Source organism: Medicago sativa, chromosome 6 (assembly GCF_051527215.1).
Source record: "Medicago sativa cultivar Bolivia chromosome 6, Bolivia_mono, whole genome shotgun sequence".
In the NCBI taxonomy this organism is placed as follows: domain Eukaryota; kingdom Viridiplantae; phylum Streptophyta; class Magnoliopsida; order Fabales; family Fabaceae; genus Medicago; species Medicago sativa.
The window spans coordinates 2459117-2479090 of NC_140754.1; the positions used below are offsets into that span (position 1 = coordinate 2459117).

The window sequence follows — 19974 nt, forward strand, 5'->3', positions numbered from 1 at the left end:
GAACAAATATATAGATGAAAGTAGTTGGAACTTACTAAAATCACTAAGAATATCATTGTGTTGAATTTTTCTTGTTACCCAATTATATAGTTTAATCATAGATTCAAATTCAAACTCACATTGAATCACATTGATGTTCATTTGCAATCTTGCTGCAAAAAATTACCATTGTCATCTCTAAGAACCATCATCACAAGAAGCCAAAGTACCATTGAGAGCAACAGCACCATCTGTTGAGATCTACCACTTCGGCCTCCGACATTACCCATTGTGCGACTACATTATTGTTATTATTCGTCTGAAGCGGCTGAAGTAGGCTTTGGCTAGAAACAATGTTATGAACCGTAGCCATAACATGATGGAAAAATTCAAAATCTGATACATTGGTTTTGGCTAGAAACAATTGGTTCCTTCTTAACAGAACCAATGAACTTCATTAACAGAACCAGAATTTTGAGATTCAACATAAGCCATTCCTTCCACTTCACATCATAAAATTGTTGAAACCGGAGCCAAAAATTCCTAGCTTTCACACACAGACACAGTCCATTAACATATGAAAGTGATCTTCAACATGGTTGTTACACATTCGAGAAGAATCAATTGTCGCCATTCTTCGACGACAATGGTCTGCATTATTTAATAAACCATTCATGGCTAATCTTCAAGTTATGTTCTGCACAAAGTTCTCCCACACTAGACACAAGCTCCCATGTTGAGTACAAATGGGTTGGAAACTCCACACATCATGCCAGAAATGGATTGCAAATGAATCTTGTATGGTTAATTGCGTATTTTTTTCACTTTTATGGTATTGAATTTTCATTAAATCTGTTACCGTGAACTCTCTGAAGCTTTTTGACACTTTTCCTACGTACTAATATTTCTTTTGCTTTGGTCCACATTGAAACATGTATAATAACCAACACTGTAATTGCTTTACTATTTTAATCTTAATTTCAGATTTTTATGCTTCCAATTTTTCCCATGAATGGAATCTATAATTAAAAAATTACCTTAGCCTATATAATCTCCTATTAAATTGGATTTGTGACTTGCATACAAAACAAAGTGATGACATTTTTTCAAGTTTTCTTGGCAGATACCATCTCCAGATTTCTCTCAATGGAATCAATTTAAGGATGCCTTCCTTAATGGCACACTTAGCATGACTCGAGCCTAAGACTTGATTATTAATACACATACACATACACATACATTTGCTATATTAAAATTAGTGGATATACAAGTAATATAAAATGAAGATATTATGTGCCTATGTTCATTGTTAAAGTCCCACATCGACTAATGCAAAAGTACAGTAAGCTGGAAAGGTTATAAAAAGAAAGGACTGCTTGAATTGTAAGACACGGATGCATGTTTTGAAAAATTCAACTAAGTTAAAATCTTATAAAGTTGCAGTTGTATAAAGTCGCTTAGATGAGATATTTAAAAAGAAGTTGGAAGAATTTTGTTTTTTTTTTCTTTCTGATTTGAATATCTCTTTTAAAGCTAGTTTAGGCAACTGCATAATTAGTTTATTGTTTTTAATGTTTATTTATTATATTTGTTGTTCCATGGGATCAGGAACAAGGTTTAATATGTACGGGGGGGTAAGATATATTATTTCATATTAATACTCGATCCGGTCCTAAATGGTACATTGAATAAAAGATGCATTATTATTAAAGAATATGTTAAAAATAAATCATTTAGCTTTTTTTGTCAAAGAATAAATCATTTAGTTTTAAGACTAAATTATAACTAGTGCGACAATGGTTAAGGAAACCAAAAATAGTAGTTTTACATTAAAAACTACAATTTTTAAACTGTTATGAAATTAATCTGAAGTATTTTTAAACTGTTATGAAATTAATCTAAAGTATTGTAAGATATTGTGAGCAAGTGTTTGTGATTCATAAGAATGACTAACCATTTATTGGGTTTTCAAATGTAAAGTTAAAAATGACTTACCAAGTAGTGCTTTGATAAGTGTTTTCATCAGAATTGTTGAAGTGTGTAACAAAGAACATTGTTCAATTGTAATGATCTTTTGGTAATTGATTCAACTCAACTACCAATGCTTACTTATAGGATCACCACAAAATCATATTAGGAAATTGAGAATGACTCTATCACAAGATCACTAAAAGGAAATAAAAAAATACAGGAAAATATTACTCCTTTCGTCCCGTTTTATCTGAGCCAGTTTGGTTTTTCACACAGATTAAGAAAAATGTATAAATAAAGGGGAAAGTGGAATATATTGTATTGGGAATAATGAAAGTAGTATTAATTAGAGTTATATTGTATTGGGAATGATGAAAGTTGTATTGAAAATTGAAATGACTCAGTTATTTTGGAACACTTTTTTTTAGAAAATAGGTCAGATATTCCGGGACGGAGGGAGTACATAATATCCACGTAATTTTTCTTGATGACATACTTAGCATGGTGTGACAATTATGAATGGGTACCCCTTACAATTGAAATTATAAAGATTTGAAGTATGTTGTTTTCAGCTTTCATGTCTTACAAATTTCACGTTTGGAAATAATTCTAGAAATATTCATGAAGCATGCTATAATATATATGGGTTGATAAAATAACTTAAAACAATGATTCAAATTTATCTTAGTCACTGCCACTAAGAAGCTCAAGTAAAAAACAACACGAGTATCAAGTGAGTCCCAAGTTGCTGGGCATTAGTCCCACATTGAGAAACCTAAAAATCAACTTGATGGATGTAATATATAAAACAAGCAGTAAGTGGTTTGATCTCCTCCACCAAACAACCCCGTAACCTTATATCTTCCTTCTTGAAACCTTTGGTTTTCAACGACGAAGGAGGCTTCATATTGTCTTGGTTGTTTGTGGTGGGAGATTCTTTGCCCAAAAACATAAGACAGTAATTAATAGTTGTCTTATATATAAAATTAATGTGTTTCAAACATTAATCTTCAAGTCACTTTGCTAGACACAGAACATATATATATATAGATGAAAGTAGTGGAACTTGTACAAATCATTAAGAGAAATAGTTGATTGAAACTCACATTGGATCACACCATTGAAATTCATTTGAAATCTATAAAGAGAAAGTCAATTGATAAGCAATAAAGATTTGATTACAGTGACTAACCACCCAATAATATTTGTGTTTAATTTTTATTCTATTACTCAATTATCTTGTTTAGTCATAGACTCCAATCTCAAGTCTCAACCAATTGGTACGGTGAGCGTGGATCAGTCATGCCTGGTCCTAATATTATGGTATCTTAAGTTAGAAATATTAAGATATTGTGGTTCTTAATAAAAAGGACTAAAGTGTCTAAATTTTATAACGAAAATGAGTAAGTTAAGCGACCAAAATGAAACAAGAAGAACTTAAAGGACTAAATTGTCTTCTCCGTTTTTTAGCAAAGGACTAAATTATTTATCATTTTAATGTGGTTCTTAATAAAAAGGACTAAAGTGTCTAAATTTTATAACGAAAATGAGTAAGTTAAGCGACCAAAATCAAACAAGAAGAACTTAAAGACTAAATTGTCTTCTCTTTTTTTTTAGCAAAGGACTAAATTGTCTAACATTTATCATTTTAAGAGACTAAAATGAAACATAAAAGCCATAAGAAACCACTGTGAAACTTAGAATTAAATGAAATTATGTGCCTATGTTGTATGTTTAAGTCCCACATCGGCTGATTCAACAAGTAGAGTAAGTTGGTGAGGTTATAAAATGAAAGGACTTCGACAGTTCCATAACATTCTTCTTATGAAGATTGCAGTTGTGTAATACAGCTATGTTTAATTTTTACATCCAGAGTTTAAAAAGCTGATAATTTTATTTGTTTCTCTTTGGATGTAATGGTGAAATATGGTTTTATTATTTGATTGCTAAAATAGTTTAATTTTTTTTTAAATTCTTTTTGTTTAGGAATTTAATGTTTATTTATAATCTTTGAAATTTATATTTTGGACATGCCACTTGTTCAAGTTTTGGATCTCCTTACATGACTATAACACCGGATTGTTGAAACCGTATAGTCTATAGCTTAAATAAAAAAGTACAAAAATATGTTCTAAGTTTACATAGAGACAAAGTGGGGATAGGGAGAAGGGTAGGCAAAGTCCATAAACTTCCCACTTTGTTGTCAACATTAGATAAAATTTGTGTTGAGTACTTTTAATCAATGTTTATTTTCTTCAAGTATTTTACATACATACAAGTTTTAGTAGATATATGTATGTAGGACAACAAAGACCGAAAGAGAAAATACTCACAAAATGATGATGGGCAGAAGTCCCACGTCGAGAAACCAAGAAAATAACTTAGTAGATACTAGATATAAAACAAACAATGAGTTCAACGTTCAATTCATACCTATTAAGTCATTAGGTTTTTCAAGAGGACACATTCCTTAGTTTAGTGGTGAGCATTTTTTTTTTGCCATTGCTTAAATTCTATCCGCTAAACTTAGAATATGTGTCTTGAACATACCATCTGTGCAAGTTCTCAAGTTTTTTATTTGGGAACCATGAATTTTATTGCTTGGTCAAAAGTTTTTATTTTGTGAAGCATGAATTTTATTGCTTGGTCACCTGGTACCCAGTTTCTTTGGGGCTCTGTAACCCCTTTTTAAAACAAAAAGAAATATTTATCAATAGATTGGTAGCTATGTCATATCGTATATGTTTTGAGTACTTTTCCAAAAAAATAGTTATAAATAATTGGGTTAATTAAGTTTTTAGTCCCTATAAATATTCACAGTTTTGTTTTTAGTCCCTACAAAATAAAATCACACTTTTTAGTCCCTGTGACATTTTCCTTAAGCATTTTAGGGACTAAAAATGCTGATCGAAAAAATTTATAGGGACTAAAAATGCTGATGGAAAATTTTATAGGGACTAAAAATGTTGATGGAAAATTTTATAGGGACTAAAAAGTGTGATTTTATTTTGTAGGGACTAAAAACAAAATTCTGAATATTTATAGGGACTAAAAACTTAATTAACCCTAAATAATTTGGAGGATGTCGATGTGCTCAGGGATCTACTTGATCAATAAATTTAGTATAACACTATTGAGATTATGCTAGGTCATTCACATACATGTGAGTTATTAGTTATGTCCTATAAAGAGGACTCTTGTAAGAATGTAAAGAGAATTTTGAAGAGAATAATGCAAACTCTAATTCTCACATGGTATTTGTTGTTGTGACTTGTGACTGTGTCAAATAAAAGTATGAGCAACCCTATACCTCATACTTCCTCCTCTCCACCACCACCTATTATTGACCCTGACCCACCACATGATGACTCTTCACCACCTACCACTCCTATTTCACCACCTCCTATCAGGAAATCTACCAGAACCATTCACCCTCCATCTCATTTACAAAACTATGTCTGCATAATACTTCTGGTTCATTTCATGCTTTATCTGCCAATGTTAAATATCCCATTTGTGATTCCCTTTCTTATACTAATGTGTCTCCTTCTCATTGTGCCTTTTCTCAATCTATTGATTCACACGTTGAGCCAACCACCTATGATGAGGCAAGCAAACACACTTGTAGGCAGCAGGCTATGCAAGCTGAACTTGCAGCTCTTGAGAATACTGGCACTTGGAAACTGGTGGATTTATCACCACACATCAAACCAATAGGATGTAGGTGGATATACAAGATCAAACATCATGCAGATGGTACCATTGAGAGATACAAAGCAAGATTGGTTGCCAAAGGATACAATCAAGTTGAGGGACTGGACTATTTTGATACTTATTCACCAGTTGCCAAGCTCACCACAGTCAGAATTGTTATTGCTTTGTCAGCTATCAACAACTGGCATGTAACATCCTATTTTTCGTAACCTGATAGATTTCACTAAACTTCAGTTTTTCTTTATAACTCGATAGTTTTAAGAATCCTTAATATTTTTCATATTGATGAATTTTCTATTTCGAACTTTGAAAGTGTTTGAAAAGATATATTTATTTATAAGAAACATAATTATTATCATTTTATAAATATATTGTACAAGAAGTAATATTTATACAAGTTATTTAGATCAAAATCTTAATATAAAATCCTTCGTGTGTGTTAAATAAATTGAAGGAAATTATAAAGGTGATAATTATATATTTAATTTTTATATTGATATATGATTTGGTTATGGGTAAATATTTTCTATTTCTTGTTCTCCTTATACGTGTAAGAACATTCTACAACTATTATAGTTATTTCTCACCCATAACCTAGAGTATATTTTATGTTATATCAGTTAGAGATTAGATTAATAACCATATTTTATTATAAATTTTATAGTACACTACGATTGTGGTATATAACATATAGTATGGACAACTACATATATATTCATATAAAGATATAATTTACTAAAGTAGTCTATAAACGAAAAGGAAGTGTGGCTGCCGTTTTATTCACAAATAAGTTACCAATAGAATGATATATTATATACATATATAATAACTATGTCAAGAAGCTTCTCATAAACATTTACGTGTACCATTCCTTTGTAGCCAAGTATATAAACAAGTGAATCATGCTATGTCATTTTAAAATAATAACACCACATACTTGTTACCTTTCTAGTCATATATGCACCTCATGCTATGTCTTTTACGTTGGAACATATATAGCATGCCAACCCAAAAGTATCACCACTTGGCTAAACATAGGAACTTTGTGTGGGGTAATATGTCACTTGTAAATATTTATTTATTCATGGTAAGAAACATTCTCTAGTAATAATATTAATAAAAAATATATATGTGTTAACTTTGCATTGTCATGTACGTTGAAAATTGAAGAATAATATTTTTCTATGGCTACTTTCTAATTGATTTTATCTATAACAAAACATAGTTATTATATAAGTAAAAGCTAGCTACTTGAACTAATAATTATTTTATATAGCCCTATGAACATAAAAAGACTGTGAACAAAACTATAATTGTATATATATTATATGTTATCCTACAAGACCAAGAATTGTACTACATTATTCTAGTAGAACCAAACGTGGCATGTATTAAATAAAAGTTAGTGATGAGGTTTACTTAAGTGCACTAAAGAGATACACCTCCTGCTTATATGCTTTTGCGTTGGAAGATAATTGTGAAGCCACACAAAATTACTTTTGACTCATCCTTTCTAAATTTCCCACGTATCATCCTTCTTAATTATAAAATAATTACTTACTTACACCATACTAGTATAAATAGAATTCTCCCATTCCCTTCAATTCATTCAATTCATACTTCAGAAACGTTCCCTTTCACTCACTTGTTTTATAAATAGTCTAAGCTAGTGTGAATAGCGAGGTTCTGTTGTTTTGGTTCCACTTCGAGCAAATTTAGGTGTATTGTTGTGCTGTCAATCTTTTCAAAACATTAAAGCTTTCTTTCAAAATTTATCAAGATTAGGTCTTCTTCTAAAATTGATCAAGGATTATCGTCGGAGGTGACATCCGAGCCAAAACATAAAGATCAATATCTAAGGATTTTATCGACAACAAAGGTGGGGCAAGATTCCGTACACGTTGGGACGGTTAGCGTAAAATAATTTTATATATGTGCGTAGGGTGACCTAAGCCCTACAGGATATAAATAATTGATTGGTTATTTGCATGTTATTATGTTAACTGTTTATTTATTTGTTTATGTTTGATTGATTGTGATTGTTAGTCTAAGGAAAGGATATAGTATTCTTTGAGGTTAGAGATAAGAACATCGTTAGATATTAAGTGTAAGATTCCCAAGGGAAGTGAAATACCTTGAGTAGTTGTATTCGGTTGGGTTCTGGCTAGGAAAGACTTGGTGGACTATGCCGTTTACGGTTTGCCTCTCTTACCTGGGAAGTCAACCATACTCTATTCATTGTATTTTACAGGATAAAAGTAAGGTTTATGCGAGGAAATAAGGATAGAGATGCTTTGAGATTATAAATGGTAACTGGCACTCAATCTAGGTGACTAGAGTATGTTATAACCGGAATGGTTGATATGATGGATTCTTGAGGAATGATATATAGTGCTTAGAGTTTGAGTTGCCATGGTTTGATTGAGAGTGCATATAGATTTGCATTGAGGAATGTGTAAGTCCACTGCCGTGTGTATGGGCGCACGAGGTTGATCAGCTGCCTAAATCCTGACGAGGATTGTTACTGCGCGCTTGGTTAGACTATAGTCGGGACCCGAAGAGCTTGGTTAGACTGCGGTCGGGACCCGAAGAGCTTGGTTAGACTATAGTCGGGACCCGATATTCTATAGGGGCGATCGACTTATAACACTTGGACTCCATGTGAAGTCAGGTGGCGTAGCTCTCCGAAATTGGGAGTACGTTTGTGGCAAGTGGTCTTGTGATATTCGATCTCCGAAATTGGGATGAGTATCCTTGACAGCGTCTGAGGCCTGAGTCAACATATAGTTTAGAATGCATGAGAGCACATGTGTTATGATTGGGGATAGAACTACAGGAGATAAATAATTAAGTGGAATATATGGATATAGATAGATAAGTCTATATGATGGATATAGATAGTTAGGTAGATCTGTGTGATATACTTCAGTATGAGAGATATCCATCAAAGGATGGTACGTTTGTATGATTAGTTGTGTTTGTCATGTATATATTAATGTTTTACAAACCCATCCCCTATGTTAAACATGTACGTAAATCTTAGCTCCCATGTTTTCTTGTCTGGTGTTTTATCTATGTTTTTAGATTTCATCGAAGAGGAGTTCAAGGATGAAGACGAAGTGTTTCTTTTCACTCCTTATGCAGCAGACGATGTAGAAGCCATTATCACTTGGCGAGTATGGTCTTGTTTGTAAAGCCAGTGTGTCTTTTGAGGTCTTATATTTTGAGTCTTTTTGATTTATGATGTATTCTGGATAATTGGTCTCACGAGTACCACGCGGTATCTAGTTGATCCGCAAGCACCTTGTATTTATGACATAGATATATAAATAATAAAAGAATGGTTCTATGTATGTGTAGTTGATGTTTATGTATTTAAGTTTAAAATTCCTCCGTTATTTCCAATGGAGAAAGATTATTAATATAAGCAAGTTAGGATGGTTAATAAGGTTTCACCGAAACGTTGGGGCGTTTCATTGTGGTATCAGAGCAGGTCGGTTCAGATCGATCTGTGAGTGTCTAGGGTTATACTGGCTGAGTCAGTTAGATCCCCACCGGATACTAACTATGTATAGAAATGGGTAGAGTGTCTAATTTATACAAGCCTATGTATGGGCTATTTTATTTAACTAGATCGTTCATGTGATCGTAGTTTTATAAACTATGTGATTTATGAATGTTGTACCATAGTTCCCTTATGGTTCTAAATAGGAATAGAGATAAGAGAAAGATGACGCACTCTGATGAAAGGAAAGTCAGGTCGTCTGAGATCTTTAACATTAGACTAGACAATGATTTTACCTGAAGCGTGATAGTATGCTCAACTATTATAGGAAGAAAAAAAAAAAAAAGTGCAGCAAGGAAGAACTAGACAACAAGGAATCAAACGTAAAATGAACAGAAGACGTCAACTGAGAGAAGTGAAGGTTGAACCCCGGAAATAGATAGTGTCGAAAGTTGCTTTGGCTGAAAGATTCATTATATGCTCGCAATGTGACTTGGAAGGTCAATTTATTGAAAATTTTCTTTAGTGTTATAGCTAGACAAATAAGATAGTAAAAGATTATTCTAGAATTGGATAAAGTACTACTGAAGGATTAAGGGTGTAAGGGATAGTAGAAGAGAGCTAGAGTAAAATCCTGGAGATGTCGTGTGGGTATGAATTTCACTTTTATAGTAATTGTCCAGACCAAAGAATTAGGAATATTTTTCAGTATGACGAAGTAGGATTTAAGTATAGTAAATGTGTAAGGTAGAAGAGAAATAGATCAGAAAGTACTGAAAGATCTTGGAATTTGACCAAGAGTGAATCTAAGTATTGGTTAAGTGTAGGATTTGATGTGAGGTAATCGGTTTATCCCCTTGAAGAGTTGTCTTTGTGTAGATCCCCACAAATCAATAAGATTCTACGAGTAAGCAGTAAGAGTTTGTTTCTAGTTCAGTTAGCAAGACCATATGATTAGAGATTGACCCCTCAAGCAAGGAGAAGTAAATAGCACTCAATGGTGGAGTAGAGTTAGGAGTTACCGGAGGTTCTAGAGCAACAATGGAAATGAGTTCGCAAAATTTAAGAGAGGTAATAGAAGGACATGTGGAATAAGAAGTGTGTAGGATCAATTTGCAAGTATCTAAGGATGAGAACTAGAGTAGTTTTCTAGAGTGTGAAATTTGAGAAAAATATATTTCTTTGGACCTGTAGTGAATCACTTAAGTATAAAAGTATACCTATCTAAGGTTAATTAAGTGTTGATTTAGGAAAGTTCATGGATAGGTAGTGAATCTTTTGATTCTATTGGAATTAAGAATAGTTTATTGAAGGGTCATTAATGGTTTCATCTCTTGTGAAGTATTAGTTGAGTAAGAGAAAGCTTATTTGATATGAATGGAAAAAAAATGGAGTATTGATATAATTTTTAGATTCTTTAGAATGGTCTGATAGTTAGGAGATTTACTAATGGTTAGAGAGTATCTCGGTAAGGTAAGGTGAAGTTGTAGTTTATGAAATAATACAAGGTTGGATAGACTACCTTGCTCACAAAATTGAAAATTTAGAAGGAATAGTGATCAGTGTTCAGACTAGTTAGTTATTGTTAAGTTGGTGTGTGGATTTATGACTGTGAGTAAGCTTCAGATATTAGGATAAATTGAGGGAGTGATTCTACTGAGTAATTTATGTTCTCATACAGCTAAAATGAGTAGGGAGTTATATGATCAACAAAAGCGATTTGAGTTCAGGGTTAATACAAAGAATGTGTTAAGATTGGAGATGTTTGATGAAAACTATAAGATATCACAAAGATTTACTGATTTGAGATTGTCTACGATTAGTTAGATTATAATTGCACAGGTATGATAGGTTTTGAATCGAAGGAAAGTTATGTAGAAAGGATTAAAGAAGCTCAACATCGTAAAGGAAGAAGAGGTATCTTAGATTTCAAGAGAATTTCTATAGACGTGAAGTAGAAATTTTGGGAGTGATTATGAAGAGGAATCCTCAAAGTAAATTATGTTTTGAAACGAAAGTAGATAAGATGGAATAATTAAACCAAGTGATGTGACTTTGAAATAGCATATTACCTACGCCTGTTTGAGTTGCATGGTTGACAAATTTCTTTAAGTAGGATGTGTCAAAATGTTATTTCTAGAATGCAACGAAAGGATAAGTTGAGTAAATACGTTTTAGTCATTAGGTACAATAAATTTCGGGGACGAAATTTCTTTTAAGGGGGGTAGTAATGTAACATCCTATTTTTCGTAACCTGATAGATTTCACTAAACTTCAGTTTTTCTTTATAACTCGATAGTTTTAAGAATCCTTAATATTTTTCATATTGATGAATTTTCTATTTCGAACTTTGAAAGTGTTTGAAAAGATATATTTATTTATAAGAAACATAATTATTATCATTTTATAAATATATTGTACAAGAAGTAATATTTATACAAGTTATTTAGATCAAAATCTTAATATAAAATCCTTCGTGTGTGTTAAATAAATTGAAGGAAATTATAAAGGTGATAATTATATATTTAATTTTTATATTGATATATGATTTGGTTATGGGTAAATATTTTCTATTTCTTGTTCTCCTTATACGTGTAAGAACATTCTACAACTATTATAGTTATTTCTCACCCATAACCTAGAGTATATTTTATGTTATATCAGTTAGAGATTAGATTAATAACCATATTTTATTATAAATTTTATAGTACACTACGATTGTGGTATATAACATATAGTATGGACAACTACATATATATTCATATAAAGATATAATTTACTAAAGTAGTCTATAAACGAAAAGGAAGTGTGGCTGCCGTTTTATTCACAAATAAGTTACCAATAGAATGATATATTATATACATATATAATAACTATGTCAAGAAGCTTCTCATAAACATTTACGTGTACCATTCCTTTGTAGCCAAGTATATAAACAAGTGAATCATGCTATGTCATTTTAAAATAATAACACCACATACTTGTTACCTTTCTAGTCATATATGCACCTCATGCTATGTCTTTTACGTTGGAACATATATAGCATGCCAACCCAAAAGTATCACCACTTGGCTAAACATAGGAACTTTGTGTGGGGTAATATGTCACTTGTAAATATTTATTTATTCATGGTAAGAAACATTCTCTAGTAATAATATTAATAAAAAATATATATGTGTTAACTTTGCATTGTCATGTACGTTGAAAATTGAAGAATAATATTTTTCTATGGCTACTTTCTAATTGATTTTATCTATAACAAAACATAGTTATTATATAAGTAAAAGCTAGCTACTTGAACTAATAATTATTTTATATAGCCCTATGAACATAAAAAGACTGTGAACAAAACTATAATTGTATATATATTATATGTTATCCTACAAGACCAAGAATTGTACTACATTATTCTAGTAGAACCAAACGTGGCATGTATTAAATAAAAGTTAGTGATGAGGTTTACTTAAGTGCACTAAAGAGATACACCTCCTGCTTATATGCTTTTGCGTTGGAAGATAATTGTGAAGCCACACAAAATTACTTTTGACTCATCCTTTCTAAATTTCCCACGTATCATCCTTCTTAATTATAAAATAATTACTTACTTACACCATACTAGTATAAATAGAATTCTCCCATTCCCTTCAATTCATTCAATTCATACTTCAGAAACGTTCCCTTTCACTCACTTGTTTTATAAATAGTCTAAGCTAGTGTGAATAGCGAGGTTCTGTTGTTTTGGTTCCACTTCGAGCAAATTTAGGTGTATTGTTGTGCTGTCAATCTTTTCAAAACATTAAAGCTTTCTTTCAAAATTTATCAAGATTAGGTCTTCTTCTAAAATTGATCAAGGATTATCGTCGGAGGTGACATCTGAGCCAAAACATAAAGATCAATATCTAAGGATTTTATCGACAACAAAGGTGGGGCAAGATTCCGTACACGTTGGGACGGTTAGCGTAAAATAATTTTATATATGTGCGTAGGGTGACCTAAGCCCTACAGGATATAAATAATTGATTGGTTATTTGCATGTTATTATGTTAACTGTTTATTTATTTGTTTATGTTTGATTGATTGTGATTGTTAGTCTAAGGAAAGGATATAGTATTCTTTGAGGTTAGAGATAAGAACATCGTTAGATATTAAGTGTAAGATTCCCAAGGGAAGTGAAATACCTTGAGTAGTTGTATTCGGTTGGGTTCTGGCTAGGAAAGACTTGGTGGACTATGCCGTTTACGGTTTGCCTCTCTTACCTGGGAAGTCAACCATACTCTATTCATTGTATTTTACAGGATAAAAGTAAGGTTTATGCGAGGAAATAAGGATAGAGATGCTTTGAGATTATAAATGGTAACTGGCACTCAATCTAGGTGACTAGAGTATGTTATAACCGGAATGGTTGATATGATGGATTCTTGAGGAATGATATATAGTGCTTAGAGTTTGAGTTGCCATGGTTTGATTGAGAGTGCATATAGATTTGCATTGAGGAATGTGTAAGTCCACTGCCGTGTGTATGGGCGCACGAGGTTGATCAGCTGCCTAAATCCTGACGAGGATTGTTACTGCGCGCTTGGTTAGACTATAGTCGGGACCCGAAGAGCTTGGTTAGACTGCGGTCGGGACCCGAAGAGCTTGGTTAGACTATAGTCGGGACCCGATATTCTATAGGGGCGATCGACTTATAACACTTGGACTCCATGTGAAGTCAGGTGGCGTAGCTCTCCGAAATTGGGAGTACGTTTGTGGCAAGTGGTCTTGTGATATTCGATCTCCGAAATTGGGATGAGTATCCTTGACAGCGTCTGAGGCCTGAGTCAACATATAGTTTAGAATGCATGAGAGCACATGTGTTATGATTGGGGATAGAACTACAGGAGATAAATAATTAAGTGGAATATATGGATATAGATAGATAAGTCTATATGATGGATATAGATAGTTAGGTAGATCTGTGTGATATACTTCAGTATGAGAGATATCCATCAAAGGATGGTACGTTTGTATGATTAGTTGTGTTTGTCATGTATATATTAATGTTTTACAAACCCATCCCCTATGTTAAACATGTACGTAAATCTTAGCTCCCATGTTTTCTTGTCTGGTGTTTTATCTATGTTTTTAGATTTCATCGAAGAGGAGTTCAAGGATGAAGACGAAGTGTTTCTTTTCACTCCTTATGCAGCAGACGATGTAGAAGCCATTATCACTTGGCGAGTATGGTCTTGTTTGTAAAGCCAGTGTGTCTTTTGAGGTCTTATATTTTGAGTCTTTTTGATTTATGATGTATTCTGGATAATTGGTCTCACGAGTACCACGCGGTATCTAGTTGATCCGCAAGCACCTTGTATTTATGACATAGATATATAAATAATAAAAGAATGGTTCTATGTATGTGTAGTTGATGTTTATGTATTTAAGTTTAAAATTCCTCCGTTATTTCCAATGGAGAAAGATTATTAATATAAGCAAGTTAGGATGGTTAATAAGGTTTCACCGAAACGTTGGGGCGTTTCATGGCACATACATCAACTTGATGTGAATAATGCATTTCTTCATGGAGACTTGCAGGAAGATGTATATATGACTGTTCCTCAAGGTGTCACTACTTCCAAACCAAATCAAGTCTGCAAATTACAAAAGTCTCTTTATGGTCTCAAGCAGGCAAGCAGAAAGTGGTATGAAAAACTCACTTCATTACTTCTTGCCCATCAATATACACAATCAACTTCTGAACATTCATTGTTTATCAAGAAAACTGCCACTACTTTCACAGTTCTGTTAGTGTATGTTGATGATGTGATAATTGCTGGTGATTCATTGCTTGAGTTTCAACACATCAAATCCATCTTGCATTCTGCATTCAAAATTAAAGATCTTGGGCAACTAAAATACTTTCTTGGTTTGGAGGTGGCCCATTCTTCCACAGGCATCTCATTGTGTCAAAGGAAATATTGTCTTGACCTTCTCACTGATATAGGTCACTTGGCTTGCAAACCTGCATCTACACCTTCTGAACCTGCATGTAAACTTCATCAAGACAATAGTGCACCTTACAATGATGTCCCCTCCTACAGAAGACTGATTGGTAGGCTGATATATCTCACCAATACCATGCCAGATATCACCTTTGCTACTCAACAGCTCAGCCAATTTCTTTCTTCTCCAACAGAGAAACATTTTGTTGCAGCTACTAGAGTTCTCAGATATCTGAAGAAATGCCCAGGTCAAGGCCTCTTCTTCCCTAGAGCTTCTTCTCTATGCCTCTCAGGGTTTTCAGATGCTGACTGGGCAGGTTGCCTAGATTCCAGAAGGTCAATCTTTGGTCAATGCTTCTTTCTTGGCAGCTCTCTCATTTCATGGAGGACTAAGAAGCAATTGACTGTTTCAAGATCCTCATCTGAAGCTGAGTATAGAGCTTTGGGTGCAGCAACATGTGAACTGCAATGGCTTTTGTATCTGCTCAAAGATCTTCATGTTTCACTCATTAAACAGCCTGTACTCTATTGTGATAATCAGAGTGCTTTACATATAGCTGCTAATCCAGTTTTTCATGAAAGGACAAAGCATCTTGAGATAGACTGTCATTTGGTTAGGGAAAAATTGCAAGCAGGAACCATGAAGTTGCTACCAGTTTCTTCCAAAGATCAATTGGCAGATTTCTTCACTAAACCACTTCTTCCTCAACCATTTCACTTTTTATTGTCCAAGCTGGGAATGCTTGACATTTACCATGTCCCAGCTTGTGGGGGACTATTAGAGAATAAGGAGGAAGACAATACGTAGCTTCTGAACATAGCTTCTGAAGTTACAATAGCTACTGAACATAGCTTCTGAAGATTGCTTCTGAACATAGCTTCTGAAGTTACAACAGCTTCTGTACTACGTAGCTTCTGATTTAGCTTGTTCATAGGAAAATTATATTTTACTTTCTTCCTATAAATACCTCTTGTAACCTCTTTTACATCAATGAGAAATGAGAATATTCATTTTACGCATTTCATAACATGAGAGTTGGATCATTTCTAAAAGTTCGCAATTTCTAGTTTGACGAGTGTTTTGATACCATCTTATTCCAACACTTCTTTTATATCAAATAAATGTGTGATAGAGAGTGTGAGAATGAGTGTGTTCAAAACGAGTCGAGATCCTCTCCATTTGATGGATAAATGGCAATCTCAATTTCCATTCATACATAACTGACACGTGGAAAATTGTTTATCAATGGCCCAGATTTGTTAACTTTAATTCAAACATTTTAATAAAAAAAAAAACATAAAACATTCTGATCTGAACAGAAAATCACGATGCTCATATGACAGAAGCCAGTCATCAACCTCAAGGTCGTGTCCCGTCCACCGTCCGTCGGAGAAAAAAATTGCACGGCGTGCTTTTGGTTCACATTGGGGAACCCGCTTAGGTGGTGACTTCTTCCACTATTGATGGTGGGTGTCATCTTTTCCCCTTGTTACTGCTCTCTAATCTATGTGCTTCCCCTTTCATTTTTTTTCTCTATTTTATCCTACTGTTCCTCCTCAGATTGACTTCGATAATGAAAATGTTTGGATGTTTGCTGGAAAATGTTGCCTTGCTTGCTTCAACCCATTTTGGCATTTTAACAAAGGAACAATGAACATTAATTAAGATATAATTTATGAAAGAGATGCAGACAACAGACATGAGGCAGAGTAAGAGGGTGGGCAATGACAAGTGGAACGATGAAAGAACAAGGAGTGGAAAGCGGCGTGACGTCTGGTGCAATTGCTATCGGCGATAACCTTCGCGGAGATGGCGAAAACCAAAAGCCCCTTTTAATTTTTTTATTAATTGATATTAAAAAGTAATCTGGGCCATTGATAAGCTTTCTTCCACGTGTCAGATATGTATGAATGGAAATTGAGATTTTCATTTACCCACCAAATGGAGAGGATCTGAACTCGTTCAAAACACTTTTTTTTTCTAGAATAAATAGTGCTAAAATTTGTCTTCTAAAGGAAAATCTAGCACCGACCATGTGAGATCAACACACCTACTCCCTCCGGTCACATTTATAAGTAAAAAAATCATTTTTTAGGTTCATTCAACACCAAATGTATTTGGTCTATAATATATACTAAATACATTAGATATTCAATGAATCTAAAAAGTAGTTGAAAATAGCGTGATTGCATTTAACGCGTTGAAGAAAAAAATGGATTTTTTCGAACAATTGCACAACTACAATTATTGTTGTTTTTATTCGCTTGAAGCGGTTGAAGCTGGTTTTTGCTAGACACAATGTTATGAACCATAGCTATAACCGTCGACTAAAACAACTGGAAATGTTTCAAAAAAAAGTAGGCATACGACGTACAAAAAGTTCACGCCCCTCTTTGTCTCTAAAGATAGGATGTCCTAACCAACCAACCTATTCCATCTCCATTGTCCATTGAGCCAGTTGTAAACAATCCCCCTTTTGCCGGATTATTGCCGATGTAATCATAAAAAGCTAATTTTTTAGGAATTTTAGACCAAGCTTCTGATAAACTTTGATTTTCGGCTAGCCCAACACCAACTCTTCGATATATTTCTTGATGGAAGTATCTTTGATCCCATTGATAACGAGTAGGACCAAATAATTCAATCGGAGTAGTTGCTGAACCATACCACATAGTTCCAGCAACAACAAAAGCTGCAAAAAATACAGCAGCGATACTACTGGAAAGGACGGTTTCAATATTTCCCATACGCAATCCTTTGTATAAACGTTGAGGTGGACGCACACTAAGATGGAAAAGGCCTGCTAATATGAAAAAATTCCTGGTTTGTATTATGCTTGACATGTTAAAACAGTGGTATTAGAATTGAACAATCTCTCTTTGTTACACACTTCAATTTCTTATGAAACATTTTCTCACATAACAAATTGTTTTCTAAGTTCTTCGATGTGGGACAAATCTCTTGCATTTTTAAGGACAAATCTCTTGCATTTTTAAGGTACAATCTTATTTTATCATGTCCTTTATCTGTTTTTGTTGGATTATTTATTGTTTACTATTAGATTTTATAGCTAATGATCACTTGATCATATTTAACCATATTATTGATAGAAATTATGTTACTATGACATTGATATGCTTTAGTTTTTCGATCAGTTCACTTTCTCTTTACAGATTACAAATATATTTCAATGGTATGATACTATGATTCAATGTGAGTTGGAAACTAATGTTTCTTTTGCTTCGGTCCACATTGAGACATGTATATATTAATTCTTAAGTTAACTTTTTTTTTTTTTGACAGAATTCTTAAAGCTAACTTATTAATGTTTCTTTTGCTTCGGTCCATATTGTTATGCTTGTAATTTTTTCCATGAATGAAATATATAGTTAAAAATTTATCCTATAGCCTATATGATTTTCTCTTAAATTGGATCTGTCACTCGTATACAAAAGAAAGTGATGATATTTTCTCAAGATCTGTTGGGAGATACCATCCCCAGAGCCAGATTTCTCTCAATGGAATCAATTCAAAGATGCCTTCTTTAGTGGCAGACTTAGCCTATAAATGGGGATTAGTGATGACATTGTATTCATCTTTCATGTCTTACAAATTTCAGGTTTGGAAATAATAAATACAAATAACTACAACAATAATTACAAGAATGTTGACTTCTATCACTCCCAACTAACCATTAAACACCCAAGCATTTATCATGACCTTTGATATACATTTATGCAATGAATATGAGATTCAAACAACCCAATCATCATCCTCTATGTACACATATATATAACTATGATTCAAACACTCCATTCCACTCTATATATACACGTGCGTTGACACCCTCCTTTGTTTGCAGTTTACATACAGCTATAACGAATTCTATCAACGTATCATCAAACCTCTAATGGCTGAACATGATGTTGAAACCATGTTGATGTTGCATTCCTTGAAAGGTTAGTAATCTATTTATGTTCGATGCTTATTCTGCGTGTTCAGTCGGACTTTAAAATAACATTTTTTTTTCTTCATGTTTTTACAGCTCTATTGGATCCAATTACGATCAAAATTGTCTGTGTGAAGTTTGAGTACGTCAAAAAAAATTGAGATTGGTTGCGTGTAATTTGCATTTGTGCAATTTTGGTCCTGTTGGCATTTTGCATTGTTCAAATTGCAACTTTATTCAATGTTGCTGGTTGTTTTTAATTTGGTTGCAAGTACTTTTAGTTATCATCTAATGCCTTTATGTCGAAGGTTTTGTAATCCAAACTAAGTATTTTATCAATCCTCATGATTTCGTTTGTGTTATAATCGATTTACAATTGTTGCTACATATCCAGTTTTCATTGTTATAAGCTGCAACTTAATAGCAAATACCGTATTATAAGTTAGTTTGGTAAAGGATGATGTTAAAAAGAAAAAGGCATTCCTTTAGATTTCATCAAATACACTAATGAATTTTGACTTAGTGTGATATAAAGCCAACCAATCTCACTTTTCATCTGTATAGTATAATTATAAGGGTTGGAACTTGATACAATACTTTTAAGGATTAGAACTTTATACAATTACAGATGCATAGTGTGGAAACAAGCATATATAAACAAATGGATATTCGATTGATCTATTAATCACCAACTAATATGAGAAGCATATAGGATACATAATTAGAACAAAGTTCTTCCCACACTTATCAATGGATAAAAAGCCATTTACATGATAATTTCTAACGTGTTCAGTACTACTATGCGAGTAGCAAATGCTGTGACATTAATGAAAGAGTGCAGAGTATATTTAAATTGACAATTTATTATGACATT

General features: G+C 33.1%; 3 long non-coding RNA genes across 3 annotated transcripts; all 3 read left to right on the forward strand.

The window, feature by feature from the left end:
- The first annotated feature begins 7047 nt into the window (after nt 1–7047).
- On the forward strand, nt 7048–9017 carry LOC146911998 (uncharacterized). Its single transcript, XR_015015157.1, has 2 exons — nt 7048–7543; nt 8749–9017. It is a non-coding gene; the product is annotated as an uncharacterized LOC146911998 (long non-coding RNA).
- Nucleotides 9018–12596: 3579 nt separating this feature from the next.
- On the forward strand, nt 12597–14566 carry LOC146911999 (uncharacterized). Its single transcript, XR_015015156.1, has 2 exons — nt 12597–13092; nt 14298–14566. It is a non-coding gene; the product is annotated as an uncharacterized LOC146911999 (long non-coding RNA).
- Nucleotides 14567–18556: 3990 nt separating this feature from the next.
- Nucleotides 18557–19485, forward strand: LOC146912000 (uncharacterized). Its single transcript, XR_015014769.1, has 2 exons — nt 18557–19110; nt 19197–19485. It is a non-coding gene; the product is annotated as an uncharacterized LOC146912000 (long non-coding RNA).
- The last annotated feature ends 489 nt before the right edge of the window (nt 19486–19974 follow it).